This window comes from Opisthorchis viverrini (assembly GCF_000715545.1).
Source record: "Opisthorchis viverrini unplaced genomic scaffold opera_v5_534, whole genome shotgun sequence".
Lineage (NCBI taxonomy): Eukaryota > Metazoa > Platyhelminthes > Trematoda > Opisthorchiida > Opisthorchiidae > Opisthorchis > Opisthorchis viverrini.
This window is the reverse complement of record NW_008752197.1, coordinates 122110-136085: the sequence shown is the minus strand read 5'-3', so window position 1 is coordinate 136085 and position 13976 is coordinate 122110. Positions and strand designations below refer to the sequence as shown.

Below are 13976 nucleotides of genomic sequence, written 5' to 3'. Positions count from 1 at the left end.
TCAGTTAACTCACGATAGTGGGAAGAATTAAGCAGCTTATAACCCCATGACATTCTTTCCATGAAATTAAGTGAATGATAGGGCAAAAACGGTAGGCTATAGCGCCTATCTAATGGTGCAACTTGTAAGCAATTGTGAAAAATGTGTCCACTCTTTATTGACTGTCAAGTATTTTGGGTGTAAACTGAAAGACTATTTTTCAATCAAGGTGTCCGTATAGGATTTGCGGTACCAATCATTTCAATACAAATGACCTGCATATTTGAAAGTTCGTTCTCAATTGCACAGTGGACTTGGGGTGGCAAAAGTAGGCTAAAAATTGGTAAAGTGAAATGTCATTCACTGAAAAAATTTATGATCGTAGTAATTCTTTTCCTTTTCTTCCCTTTCAAATGGGTACCTGCCATTGCTGCTTATATCAGCACAATTTCCTTCATCTGCTGGGACATCGCTGCAGTTGGTCCGTGCTCACCTGTCATTTTGTTTGAAATACATCTCTTGAAACATATTTTCACGTGGTCAAACGTATTTCAAGTCCTAGATCATGTTTCATCTTGATCGAAGTGCCTGTTGGATTTACTCTACGACAGCCGTAAATAGCTCTTTGACCGGAGACATCCGAGTTACCCCCACTTTTTGTCCATGATCATAACTTTTGTATTCATTCTCATTTCACTCCGGCTTTAGCTCGGTCAGGGAGTGATGGAACCTCGGTGATGCCGTTTTACCAGATGATTTTTATTCTTGATTTTTCTATTACATGACCACGCAGACAGCTTCGGATGATCGAAACATATATGTCCACTTCCGTGGCCGCACTTGAAACACGTAAATCTAAGGCGTGATACTATTCTGATTGCACTCATGCCGGCTGTCCTCGCATTGCTCATTACCTGAAGACTCCTTTTTATGTCCTCGCTGAACCACTATGGGACATCCTCTGCTTCCTACGTAAAATTATTTAGATAGGGTTCACATTATGGTTCTTGTCTAGTGAAAATAACAGCTTGGCAGGTCCTTCGTTGTTTTTAATGACCTCTCGACTTCAACCTCGGAACTTTTTTCATTTATGCTTGTCTTATCGGAATTGAACTCACCATCAGTTAATGCTCGTTAGGGGTTATCCGGCTCCCGAGCAGCACGAAAAGGTTACTCTCTGACAGATAGCGCCTGAGCGTCTGAGCGATTCTATGTCCCAAATTTAATGAACGGATTGCGTTTCGTTCCCAAAATTCCTTCTGTGCAGCAAAGAGCTCGCTTTGAATGCAGGATATTTCTGCGACTAAATTTCTTGACGTCACTTGGCTTGTCACTGGGAAAAACAGCTCAGGGAATCTTTTCATTAGATCATGTGTTAGTATTTCGGCCTAGTCTCTAACAAGGATATTTCCAGAAAATGTTAGTGTCATGAATGTAGTACTATGGATGCGCTTATTGTTCGCGGATTCCCGTGGGTTTACTGTTATTCTGTCTGGTCGAAACTTCCAAAGATTTCGTCACTTCTCTTATATTTGCCGAAGGCAACTTCACAGCTTTATGCCATCCCCCAAAACGTTCTGCAAGGATCTTGTAATAACTGGTTTAAATTTATTATTACATATCAGTCTGATCTAAGTAAACATTTTAGATACCCCGTCAGTAAACCGATTTTCCACTTCAATGATGAATAAATGAAAAATTAAAATCCTCCCCTCCGGGTAATACTGTTCACTACAGTGCTTCAGCAGGGTAACAGATATCAGCAAATTATTTAGTGGAATGAATCCTAAAGCATTCGAGTTCGCACATCAGGATTGATCCTAACATTGGGACCCTCATTTGAACTCACGATCACTGAACTCTGTTACGTAACTGATGGCCGTTCAATGTGGTTGTTTTCTATAAAAGACCAAGTGTTCCTGGATGTAAGCATGTCTATGGACTGCGCAAAGCGCCTTGCGAGCAAATCTACTCTGCTCTTGATTGATGATCTGTCTTACACAAACTCTGTCTAATAGAAGTTTCAATAACTTCCAGATATTGATTTTAGATTCTCAGCATAATAATCAAGGCTATATTTATAAGTTCACTAGTAACGTGGATTTTCAATGGGTACAAATTCTGATGGCTGGATGTGAACCGTATTGAAACTTTGATTGCAATCAAACCGTAATTCTATTTCCACAGGGAATACTTCTGTTTTGTGGCGCCGGAATTTATGGTTAGATTAAAACGCCTGAAAAAGACGGATACAATTTTAAATAAATACTTGATATGCTGAATCATTATCTCGACCAACAACGCTCGGGTAATCAGTCCGGCTTAGGCATTTGCAGGCATCACATAAGCCTTACTTTGGTGAATTTGTTATGATTCACTCAAAGCTTCCGTCGAAACCATCCGGGATCATATCTTGGCCATTGGGGTGCTTGGCACGGGATGGCGCGAATAAGATCTTTTCTTCATTTCAATTCCGAGTTAATCAGCTTCTGACAGAATTTCCAATTAAACCTACTGTTTCGCATAGTTACACTTTATCAACTGCAATAATTTGAGTATCTCCCTTCATTTGACTCGATCACCGAAGTGATTGGTATTCGATCCCGAAACCCACCATCCTGGATTTACAAAGCATAATTTGCTAACCGGAAAACCTTTCACTATGCGAGGCCAAGTTCACTGATTCTGCTGTGCGTATGTTGTTTGTACTTTCTTATTTGTTCAGATGTTTTCAATCGAAAATTCAACGTCTCAACTCCTCGAGCGATTTATCATCCATTTTGCCTCGCATATTCCGAATAATCTATTCAGAACAATTTCCCGAGTATTGAGCAAATCAAAACGAATTTCGCAACTCTTATGTTGCAAAGAGGATGTATCGCGTTAATCGCATATATATATATATGTATAGTACAACTTTGATAAGCCCCATTTGAAGAAAATCCAGAACGCAAGCAGGACTACCTCACATTTGTAGACTGGAAATCGCATATTATATATGTATAGTACAACTTTGATAAGCCCCATTTGAAGAAAATCCAGAACGCAAGCAGGACTACCTCACATTTGTAGACTGGACCCTCATGTGTCATAAAGACTCAATTGATCCCACACAATGGATTTCATCTACATGATATACAAGCACCAAATTTTCCCTTTTGTGGACAACTCTTCAGGTGGAACCACTTGTGCTTGGCTTTTTGAAAAATTTTTATTGTCTAACTAAGAAATGCTCCAAATTGTTACAGTTGAACTACTTTTTTTCAAGATTCGGCTTTCTCATGGAAAATGTTTGTCATCAAAAACCTCTTGGGCTCCTAACAGAACGTTGTCTTTTAGGGACATATTATTTACTGACGGTTGTTTCCCAGAAAATGAATGTTGTATATTAAAATGAGCAAATAAAACAGCTGGTCTGTCGTGTTATAGGAACCCACCATGTTAGTAAACATCAAAATAAATATGTCAAAATAAGTGTGCATGGTATGTCGAAATAGGTTTCTCTAAGTTTCCATCACATGCCCTCGTTACCCTCTCATCAGGGTAAATCAACAGATCGAATAAACCTTGTCCCTCCGGAGGACTTTCGGTACTGAATTACCCTTCGTGAGCCAACAACAACGCTGTGCTATTCCCGCGAGATAGTCCTCCGGCTCTTGAAATTTTGAAGTTACGGGACAGAAACCACTAATTCTGATTTTCTAAATAATTACAACAATTAATTGTGCCGCACTTTGCCGACAGACGCACCTAACGACAATTCGACTGATTTGAGCTGACAGCCATCATGTAAGATATCTTCCCGTGATTACAGTGCATCTGGTGCACTAATTTTCAGAAGAGTTAATTTTCGCTTGGTTTCATTTGTAATGCAGCACTGGAAAAGCGTCGCCATCCACGAGAGATATGTTCTAGTCTTTACAGAGGGGAAAAGTATCTAAAACACATCAGTTTGTGTCTTAGGAAGTTGGTATTGCTCATGTCAACCAAAGGTGCGCGCGTATTTACGGTAAAAGTCTATAAACGGAGGCTTTCTAATGTAGTTTTCCTGTTTGTAGCACACGGAGTTTGCCCAAAACTTATCCACTTGAACATTATCCGTTGACCTAACACTACGTTTAGCTGGGCGTCCGTCGTGGCTTGTCTATGTTCACGAGCAGGAGACTTCATATATATATATATATATATATATATATATATATCCTTTTCAGCGCAGTACAAAATTTGTGGGCTTTGATATACTGAGAAAGTGGAATAAAGCATAAGAGAATGGAATACACCTGCTTCCAGTGTAATAAAGGTCCTACCAGGAACGCCAGTAATGCTGTTAATTTTTCATTTCTGTCAGCACCCTCACCCGAGCGCAATCGTCCTCTCTGTACACTCATTTATCGCCCGGGGTAATCCAGTAACATTACAGTTCAATATTTACCTTGTTGAGCGGAGTCTGCCGCAGATCTGCTAAGCACCGGCTAATATGACCGTGCCTATTGATTGGTGGAATGGTCGTCGATGGGGCATTTCAAAAATTTGCCCGGATACTGTGCATCGTCACTGACTCTCTAGGATGTGACTAGCTTTCTCTACAGAACAATAGCATATGTCGTTGCCAAATGCTAACCACCCGGGTCCACCAGATAATAGTTTTTTTTCTTCAGGGAGCAATGGACGGAGGTGACGAGTCCACTGATGTGATCAACAACTTTTGTTATTTGAATGTTTTTCGGAGCACTGTCTTGATTTTTTGGCTTGGTAGCTGCATTTTACGCAAACGGAATATCATCCATACACTTCTGACTTTTTGGAAGGCCACCTTAATCATATTGTGCGGTACATCCGCGTTTCTGGCTCAGTTAGAGATGTCATCTGGCGTCGTAGCAGCAGGTCTTGATGCACTGAAAGACCTGAGCATTGATTTTCCCTTTCGATAATCTTCGAGTGACTAGACATTCCAGAATACCTGCTACGAAGCGGTTCTTTTGGCATCTGAATGACAGAAAGTAGTTCCCGTTTTCCACACTGGGGTTGGTGGTTGGCTCATATACGTCTCTGAGACATAACTCATCGGTGCGGTCATGTTATCCCATATTCTCTGTGAGGCGATGAGATTATCACATTACATACTTTCTCCGATTGGACGTGGGCTATCCAAACTGACCAAAGCAGTCAAGTTGCCACACGTCCCTTCGGATTATTAGAGTCGAGGATTCTTTCAGCATCGTTCTGTGATTTGTTAGCCGTCTCCCTACGACAGTCAGCTTATGTTTTACCAAGAATGCGAAGGTACGGGTAAGTGCGTTCAACTATGACCTTTGTGGAAGCTGGTAAGCGACTAAAATTTTGTGAACAAAGTTTGTGGACAACACTAAAAGTTTTGCATAAGCAGCATTCCTCTGGTTAACCGTACGATAGGGACTCATCGATCCATAGACCATCTGAGCTTCAACTTTAAGCCCTACTTTAACCCAAACCGTTTAAACTCACACGTCAAGTTAACTGTACGGATGCAATTAATGTTAGGGAAACGTGATATACTGGACAGATCAACAAAATAATCTTTTTCCTACTAGAACCCCCATGTGTCCGGGTAGAAAATTTAGTTTTCGCAGGTCTTAGTATTCCTCATGCGAAAGTTGTGCAACACACGACAGCAAAGCATTGCTCCCTATTTAGATTATTTCCTATGGAGTAAATATAGCTTCCAATATAAAACTTTTCGTCCATCCCATTGCACCTTCAGGGCAGTGGGAAGACCACTCTATTCCAATGTGGGACACAAGTAATATGTGTTAATTAACGCAACTACAACAGTGTAGTCCAGAGTGGTCAAAAGCTCATCCTAGGGAGACGCGATATACAGTGTGCATGCTATATTTCATTATCGTTCCACGAGTTTGTGATAAAAATATATTTCAGCCCTCTAGAACCGTTTGTCAATTTGAGAAGATTTTGGGGCTCTAGGGATTGTATCGGACATTCTTTGCCTGGTTCCTTGGGTTAACAAGAGTTGTCAAGGAAATTTCATGATACTCCAAAGGACAGTTCATTTGTCTCTCTGTGCGCTAAATTTAATGTACTAGTGATAAAATGTGGCCAGCTTGACATGTAGTACACTGGGTGTATCGCCAGTTCATGATGGGACCACGGTTGTTGTCAACATTAAATCAATTCACAACTGATGTCCCGTAAAAGCGACTTTCTTAGCCAACGTAAACAGATCGATCAACTGACCTTTTGCAAAAGTTTCACTTGACAATTGGCTTAAAATTTGCAACTGGTAAGTTAGAAGCGACAAGTTGGACTTGGGGCTTCGTTAGGCAGTTTCACTTTCCGCAAACAACGCTAGAGCGATTTTAGTGTGGCTGCTAGTGTCTTTGAGGCGCATTTTCACGAAAGCTTCTATCGATATTCGCCAACATTGTTTACCCTAAGCCGGTCGGTCGTAAACTGATAGCGTCTAATACATTTCAGTGACAAAGTTTATTGTGAATCGGATTATAGAGCCATTCCATATAAATATATATCCACTACTGGTCAACAGTAATTCCCATAACAAACCCAAGTGGTATGTTAAGTATTGTGTAAATCACAGTCCGTGACATGAAGCGAAACAATATTCCGGTACTTTGACCGGGAATTTGCAGAGTAACCGCAGGACTGCAACATCCTCTTGCTAAAGATATAAGTAATACTACTTAAAACATTTGATATACAATTAACCTAACGTTTACACATCTAAATTTATGATCCACTAGTCACCAGTTCTTCATTCTGACCACGAGGTTTACTAGTGGCCTGTCTCTAACTATTTTGCCAAATTTTCTATATGAAGGTGGTCGTTCTGGTTTGAGTTGATAAGTGAACATTTTGAATGTCTAAGAAATCAAACATGAATGACTCGGCTCCATTACTAGGAGAGAAAATTTGTTCGACTGGTGAAATTTGGACAGTGCTAATCCGAATAAGAAGCGTTCTTGCTGAAGAGGATTTGATTCTTTCCAAAAATCTACAAGGAAGCCCTCTGAAGAATCACGAGTTTCGCTCATCAAAGCAAGAAGGATGATAATTCTATATAGTTCTTAGTCTTTGGTTACCTTGGTAAAAGTTTTCACTCTTTACCGAAATTACAGAATTTCGGATTAACGACAGTTGGCAACTGGTACCTGGTATTTCATCATCACCTTCCTTTGTGATATTACTTGACTGGGTATATTGGAATGTATGGTGCGACCACAGCGGCTTGGGCGGATGAGTGTCTCAGTAGCTGCTTCGATATTAACGACACTAATAGACCAGCGAAGTGAATGGCTCATACTGGACAACGATAAATTCGACCAATTAGAGCGTTACTTTGGGAGTCTGTTTAATTTTTCGAAATATCCCTGTTTGTAAATTCTGGAACTGTCAATAGGGAAAATCAAATGATCCCTCTATTAATTTTTGTAAATAATATTCTTCGACTGATTGTGCGACACAAAGCTAGACCTATGCTTCAGTTGGTAAGAACTTCGCAATATTTTCTGTTAACAGGACGCAAAAACTCTGCGGCAACTCAAAACCGGTTTTATCCCTCTTGGGGGCAAACAGGTACTACTTCGAGCTTTCATGAGAATAATATTTTTCGTTAAAGTAAACAGTTTTTCATTGAAAACCAAAAGATCGTTCAACTTTCGATGTGTTGCTAAAATCTCTGTAGCCTGTACCTTTCCGTTACCTGAAGAATCCTCATCCTAGCTTGGATTTGGTGGCCAAGGTTGCAAAAATCAACGAGGAAAACCATGTACCGACCAGGTACTCGGAGGTTAACAAGAAGGTGTCAAGTGCATAGTGCTTCATCGAGATATGACATAACCGCGATTGGAAATTATTCACAGTCGGTCTACGTTCAAACGTAAGTTGTTTACTTAAAAACGGCCTGCCTAGGGACTGCATGCTAACCAAGCATGCAGTCAAGAAACTTCGGCTCCTGGATTTACATATCGCGGTCAATTTTTTGCTAAACTACAACATGGGTAGGGCTGCTATCTGCGGAGTTACGTGTGCAACCAAATGAATCAGTATTCAAGAGAATGAAACCGGAGTCAGCCATAAGCTTACAAGGTTGACCAAGTGACGGTCTGCAGTCTTCAATAGAGATACCTGGTAAAGCGCCGTGTGTTCGCAGAAAGTCGTTCCGATGATCGTTTATGGGACCACCCGAGACACGTAAATACTTGATGTTGCCAACAACATGCTTGAGCTGTACAGTGCTCAGCACAGTTGTGGTTTATTCAGTTCGTAATACTATGAGTGTCAGAGCGGAAGCTCAAGTTAACTACTTGGCAACTGGACACAAAGCACGTTGTTTACGGAGCACACCCATACTGTCTCCCTGAAGCACTGTAATCAAACCATACGCAAAACATCTGTCCACTCCAGCAAGTCTGCACTTGCATGCAGAAAGGATCATTGATCCATGGACATGTCATTCTGGTTCCCTTGCTTGACTTCGTCAATACACATTATTCTGTTGGTTTTGAAAACGTCATAATTTTCTTGTAACAGTGTGCTCCCAGAAAATTGGAACTGTCACAGAATTCGACAAAGTCCTTTGCGATATTGAAGCGTGAAGTGAACTCCATCATTTGCTGTATGGTGAGCCAGATAATACTGTATTGATAGCAGATCCCTTAACTCAACCGTGTGCGCACCCAAGGGAAAATGATCCTAGTTCAGACTTATTTGCAAGTTTGCTTCATCAGAATACCCTGTTCCTTTCAGTTATAGGTTAATATGGCGAGCGATCAAGTTGCCAACCGATGAGGTCATCCAATGCATACTTGTTGAAATCTTTTACGTTAAGCGTTTTGGCTTGTTCCGAACAAGTGTCAGAATATCAGTAGGTTTTCAGGATAACTGAAGTTACCAGCCTCGTGATGGAACAGAAATATGCAATATCAGTTACCATTTTCTAATGAAGCCAGTCCTGTGTCTCACAAAGGCTTGGAAAGTCGTGGCAGTGGCTCACATTGCAAAACTCTCAGTAGTACGCTGAATTAGAATGAGGTTATAGATATTTATGGTGTGATTCAAATCCATCCAGCTAAGCTCATTTTAGAAGTGACAGCTTCATAAAGTACGTTTAAGTGTCAACTAAAAGCAAAGCAGTAACATAACCAACTTTGACTTTCATAAGTAAACTACGTGATTTCTGCCTAACGTACTTAATGAGTCATCAAAGGAAACGTTTTTTCTTCTAAGAGGCTGAATCTTATAGGAGTTTTCCGGCCAATTCAAGTCAATCTTAATTCCACTTGTAGCCAACTTGCTGCTGGCCGAGTCACAAATGAACACTGTAAAGTATCCACAGAACGGCAGGAGGAAAATGACCGATTAAAGTAACTGAAGGTAATACTTGAAGTTATTGTTTCTCCTGCTCTATAATGTATCATGTAAATTATGGCATTGAACCACATTTCTCACTTTATTTAACTCGTAAGATAAAAGCTCATTTCCTATTAAAATATCTTTGCTCACAAATGTGCCGTCAAAGACGTGGTACTCTCTTGATGGTGACGGGAACTAAGTTGTTATCTACCACCAACAAAACACAAGCTTCAGTAAAAGATAGAGTGCTCCAACGAAATCAGTCACACAAAGATTTTGAGACTCAGGTACAGATAAACAAGCAAGACAGAAATATTGGTGATAGGAATGAGTGTTATTAATTCATTTGCCTCCCAGAGCACAAACCAAAAGTCCGTTATGATAAAGATTTTTACTTGCAGTTTTTTTTAAACTAAAGCTGATCGTCAAACATGTAAAGGCTGTACAGTAGCGATTGCATTAAGTGGATTAACAGAAGTCTCAAAGAAGCGCGTTATAGAAACCAATAGACGTTACTGGATGAGGAACATGAATTGTCGGACGGTATTTTTGCTAAAGTGCATGATGTTTGTTAGTTCGGTGAAATCATTACACTTGTTGGTGAATTAGATGAGAAATACACATGTCTTGTAGGTCTACTTCAAATGCTTCAGCATGTTTTAATTGTGCAGTGATTGGTTGTCCTTTCCGGTAATCTAAGTAGGTAATCATCTTACTGTTGCCAGAAACGGGGTCGCCAAGTGTTCATTTATGAAACTGCGTCTAGTTGAAAAGGATAATAACTAATGTAAAAATTACAGTGCTTCTAGGGCAATGGTTGCGTAAGCTAAAAATGCTGTGAAACAGTGGGCGGAAAACGGGACCGCTAAAAATGGCCTGTCTCGCAAAGCCGTGTGTTTATGATCTGTTTTTGAAACTCTTATATGGTTGCTGACTATTTGATTAAACAAGCAACATACGTTCATAATCTGTTTCTATTCATTCTGGAGTTGAAGGTGGTTTGATAAACAACATTCCTATCGTAGACATTATCCATTATTTAACCCACAAATGACCAGAACTGCCCGTTTCTCATTGTCCGTGGGAGACACATAAATCAAAAGAATGTACAAAGTGTATTTGCATATTGGCGCGACAGAATATTCTAGGAAGCTTCCCGAAGTCGATACTGTTATGTGTCCCATTTTTAAAAATTATTCCCTAGGCTTTCCTATGTAGCTCACTGGTGATGGTCTTGAAAAATGAATAAAGCTATCGTTTTTATCCCACCTAATATCACAAAACAACCTGTTACCATGTGATCTCTGCTACAGGAATCTCGCATACTGTCTGCACGTGGTCAACGTGATTGCGTAAGTCGGTCGCTATAGTCCAACTAGCGGTCTAAAGAAGCTGGTGAAAGCCTAACAGCGGCGGAAACGTCTGGTAATTATGGCTGACTGAGCAGATGCCAGTGTTTCCGGAATTCATCGGTCAAAAGCTGATTACATTTCATCGCCCTGGGTCGCTTTCCTACCAGTTTTTGGGTCGACGTTTGTTGTACAAGAGCCGGGAGTTTCCGCTGTGCGAGACGGAAAATTTGTCCTTGTAAATTCCCCTCAACTCTTCACAAAGATTTCTGAGTTAATCAACTAACATGATTCACCGTCGTAAATAAAGGATGGCACAAAATGTTAGCCCAGTGACAAGGGCGACAATCACTAAAGCTGATGTGTTCAGAATGAGAAAAAATATTTCGCAACCACCAAAGGTTTGTTGAACCTGATTGCCTTCGTTTTAAGGCAACGGTGTGCACGATTTACGCGACTGTCGGTTACACCTAAGAAACCAGTCCACCATTACCAACTCAGAAGGAAATAAACACCACTTCTTGCCACATCATAGATATCCAGTAAACAATTCAAGTCCCTTTCGGGTCAAAATCACCTTATTTGACCACGCCAATTATCCATTAGAATGCAGTCTGGTTAGAATTGTTGTACTTCTGCTTAGAAATCCCTCCTAAACCCCAACCATATTTGACTCTGTTTATCATCCCCTCAGTTGTGTTCAGCTTCAGATGAAAATTTTTCTGTGGAGTGCAGATCATAACCGATAGAATACCTAAGCTGTTGTTTCTGTAACTTGGCTGCTTCACCTAAAAAGCACTCTGGACTCAAAGAATACCACTGACTGTGTCTAAGGCACTTCCTGGTCTCTTGATAGCTTCATGTTGCATCCACCTAGTAAGTCAGAGAACGTCGCCTCGGACGGACTTTGAGGGTATTCACTGGCTGTTTCTTCAGGCTCAAAAATGCACTGGGCTTTAGGAAGAGAAGCACACGTTTGAGTAGACCCTACCAAATAACGTGTGCGGAGAAACAGCCTCACTCAAGGATATTTTATCCATTTTTGGAGTACAAACATGGTATCTTTTTGTGTTATCGTGGCCCTTGAATGACAAGATATCTACCAACCAGATTCATTCAATCACTAACCAGTCGCCTTGAAGCTTAGTTAATCGTGCTTAAGCACTACACATGGCCAAATTCAGTGTATTTTTCAATATTTTTTGTTTTTCTGGGGAATGATGAAAAAGACTTCGTGAAAAACCTGATTTTTGTTTTCTCCTCGAATACGTATTCACATCCACAGCAAATAGGACTAAGGAATAAACTAGTTTTGGGCATTATTATATTATAATAACGTTTTCTTGTGTCGTTTTCTTGTGTCATTTTTCTTAAGACAAAATGATATTGTTTTTGTCTGTTCCATACCTCAGTGACTGAATGCCATATCAGTGAACAATGGACACCTGGTACTAGATTTTGACTGCAGTCAATTACATTTAAGGTACCTCAACAAAACCTAAATTTTTGGGCGTTGGCAGCGCCTCGAAGTGTTACCTTCTTCTAAATCAGATGCAGTCCACCTGTTTTAGTATGCTTGCGTTTATTTTGAGATGCAGAAGTCGGTAGGAACAATTTAATAAAAAGATAACGATATTTGCATCAATGACATAGAAGTGCGCAATAACTTTACAAAAACAGGCATTTTTCTGGACAGATAGCTGTCATCCAATCGGCTAAACGTTTGTGATTTAAAGTATCATAATCAACCACATCACTGCTGGAATTTCTTCCCGTGCTCCTGAGCCCCGGATTACAAAACACCGGTATATAATCCTCCACCGGTAAAGCTAAAATTAGATGAGAACATTTTCAAGACATCTACTTTCAAACATTGCTTTCCTTACATGAGTTCATGCGTATGGTCATTAGCTAAGTATGTGAATACAGCATCTTCGTCAGACTTACAGACTACAAATAAAAACCTTGACCGTACTGTGACAGCGAATAACTTTCGGCTGATTGACAAAAGGTAAGTAAAAAGCCTCCACCGTTTTACTATTATTAGTGCTATTACTATGGAAACACTCTACATTTACGTGTCATTGTTTTTGCTAGGTTGTGCAATCTTATAACAGAATTTCTAAGATTATATTTGTGAATAAATTGGCCATAGATTAGTGGAAACTCAGGCTATGAGGTGCGGTTGGAAGACTGTAAACTATCAGCAGCCTCTTGTCCATCTCCTAAGAAAAATTTAGTTCTTGGTGATCTCTTTTGCATAAATCACTTGAAAATGTTACTTGTTATGCATAAATTGTCTGAGCACATTGAGGTTTCAACTAAAAGTATGACAAACATTCGATAAAGCGATGTAGACAAATGGGTTTCAGCGTTATACTGGCGTTGATAGAAAAGTGTGTTGGTTAACACGTACTCGCTACGCTGGCGAATCTGTCTAAAACAGAATTACATCAGCTTTGAAATCAGTTAATGAAAGGCAAAATCGATTTGAACATCAAACGCCCCAAGCTTTTCCCGAAAATGTTGGTAACTTAGCAAATAAACCAAAGGTTCCTGTCGTCTGTGTCTACAATGCAAAACAGTTGTTTACTAAAGTGGCGCATTTTGAGATCGTATCCCATCAATCCACAGAACCGCAAACCAGGGATATTTTCCCCGAAATAATTCTCTGTTTGTCGCAAAACTGTCAGTCAATATGCAATCAAGCACGATGAATTTGGATAAGCCAAATTAACTTTCAATTTTATCAGATATAAATCGTCAGAATTAAAAACCCATCGGTACCCTAAGGTCGAGCAAGGGTGAACGTTTACCAACTTATCAAATCAATTACGCTTTCGAAGTACTCTCTACTTGCTATGGCATAAGGCTGAAAATTTGCATACCAGTCAGCAAACATAATTCTATCCTGATTGATAGCTTGTTCTGGGAAGGTGAACCCTATTCAGTAGGTTCAAATTCATTTAAACTCACTGATGAAAATTTACAAACCTGAATGTTGGGAACACATTTTACGTATCCATGTCCTGCTGTAAAAAATTACCTGATGAACTTCCTTAAATGACCATCCTCATCGGTACCTTGCTGAGAAGAATGTTACCTAACAAATAATTGCTTTGTTTTAAAGGCTATTTTTCCATCTTTTAGTTGACTTGCATAAAATTTTTAGATGAATACGTGTTTCAATGGCCATAGCATACGTTTAATCATGGAAATAAATGACGGTATTATTTATGTCGTAAACACCAAGTTAGGAAAATTTTTTCATGTACCTATTTA

At 39.9% G+C, this 13976-nt stretch overlaps 1 protein-coding gene across 1 annotated transcript in view; it reads left to right on the top strand.

Moving 5' to 3' along the window:
* Positions 1-13976, top strand: part of T265_11622 (hypothetical protein) — a gene marked incomplete at both ends in the record, with an annotated part of 115457 nt that overhangs the window by 36379 nt on the left and 65102 nt on the right. The window lies entirely within an intron of this gene.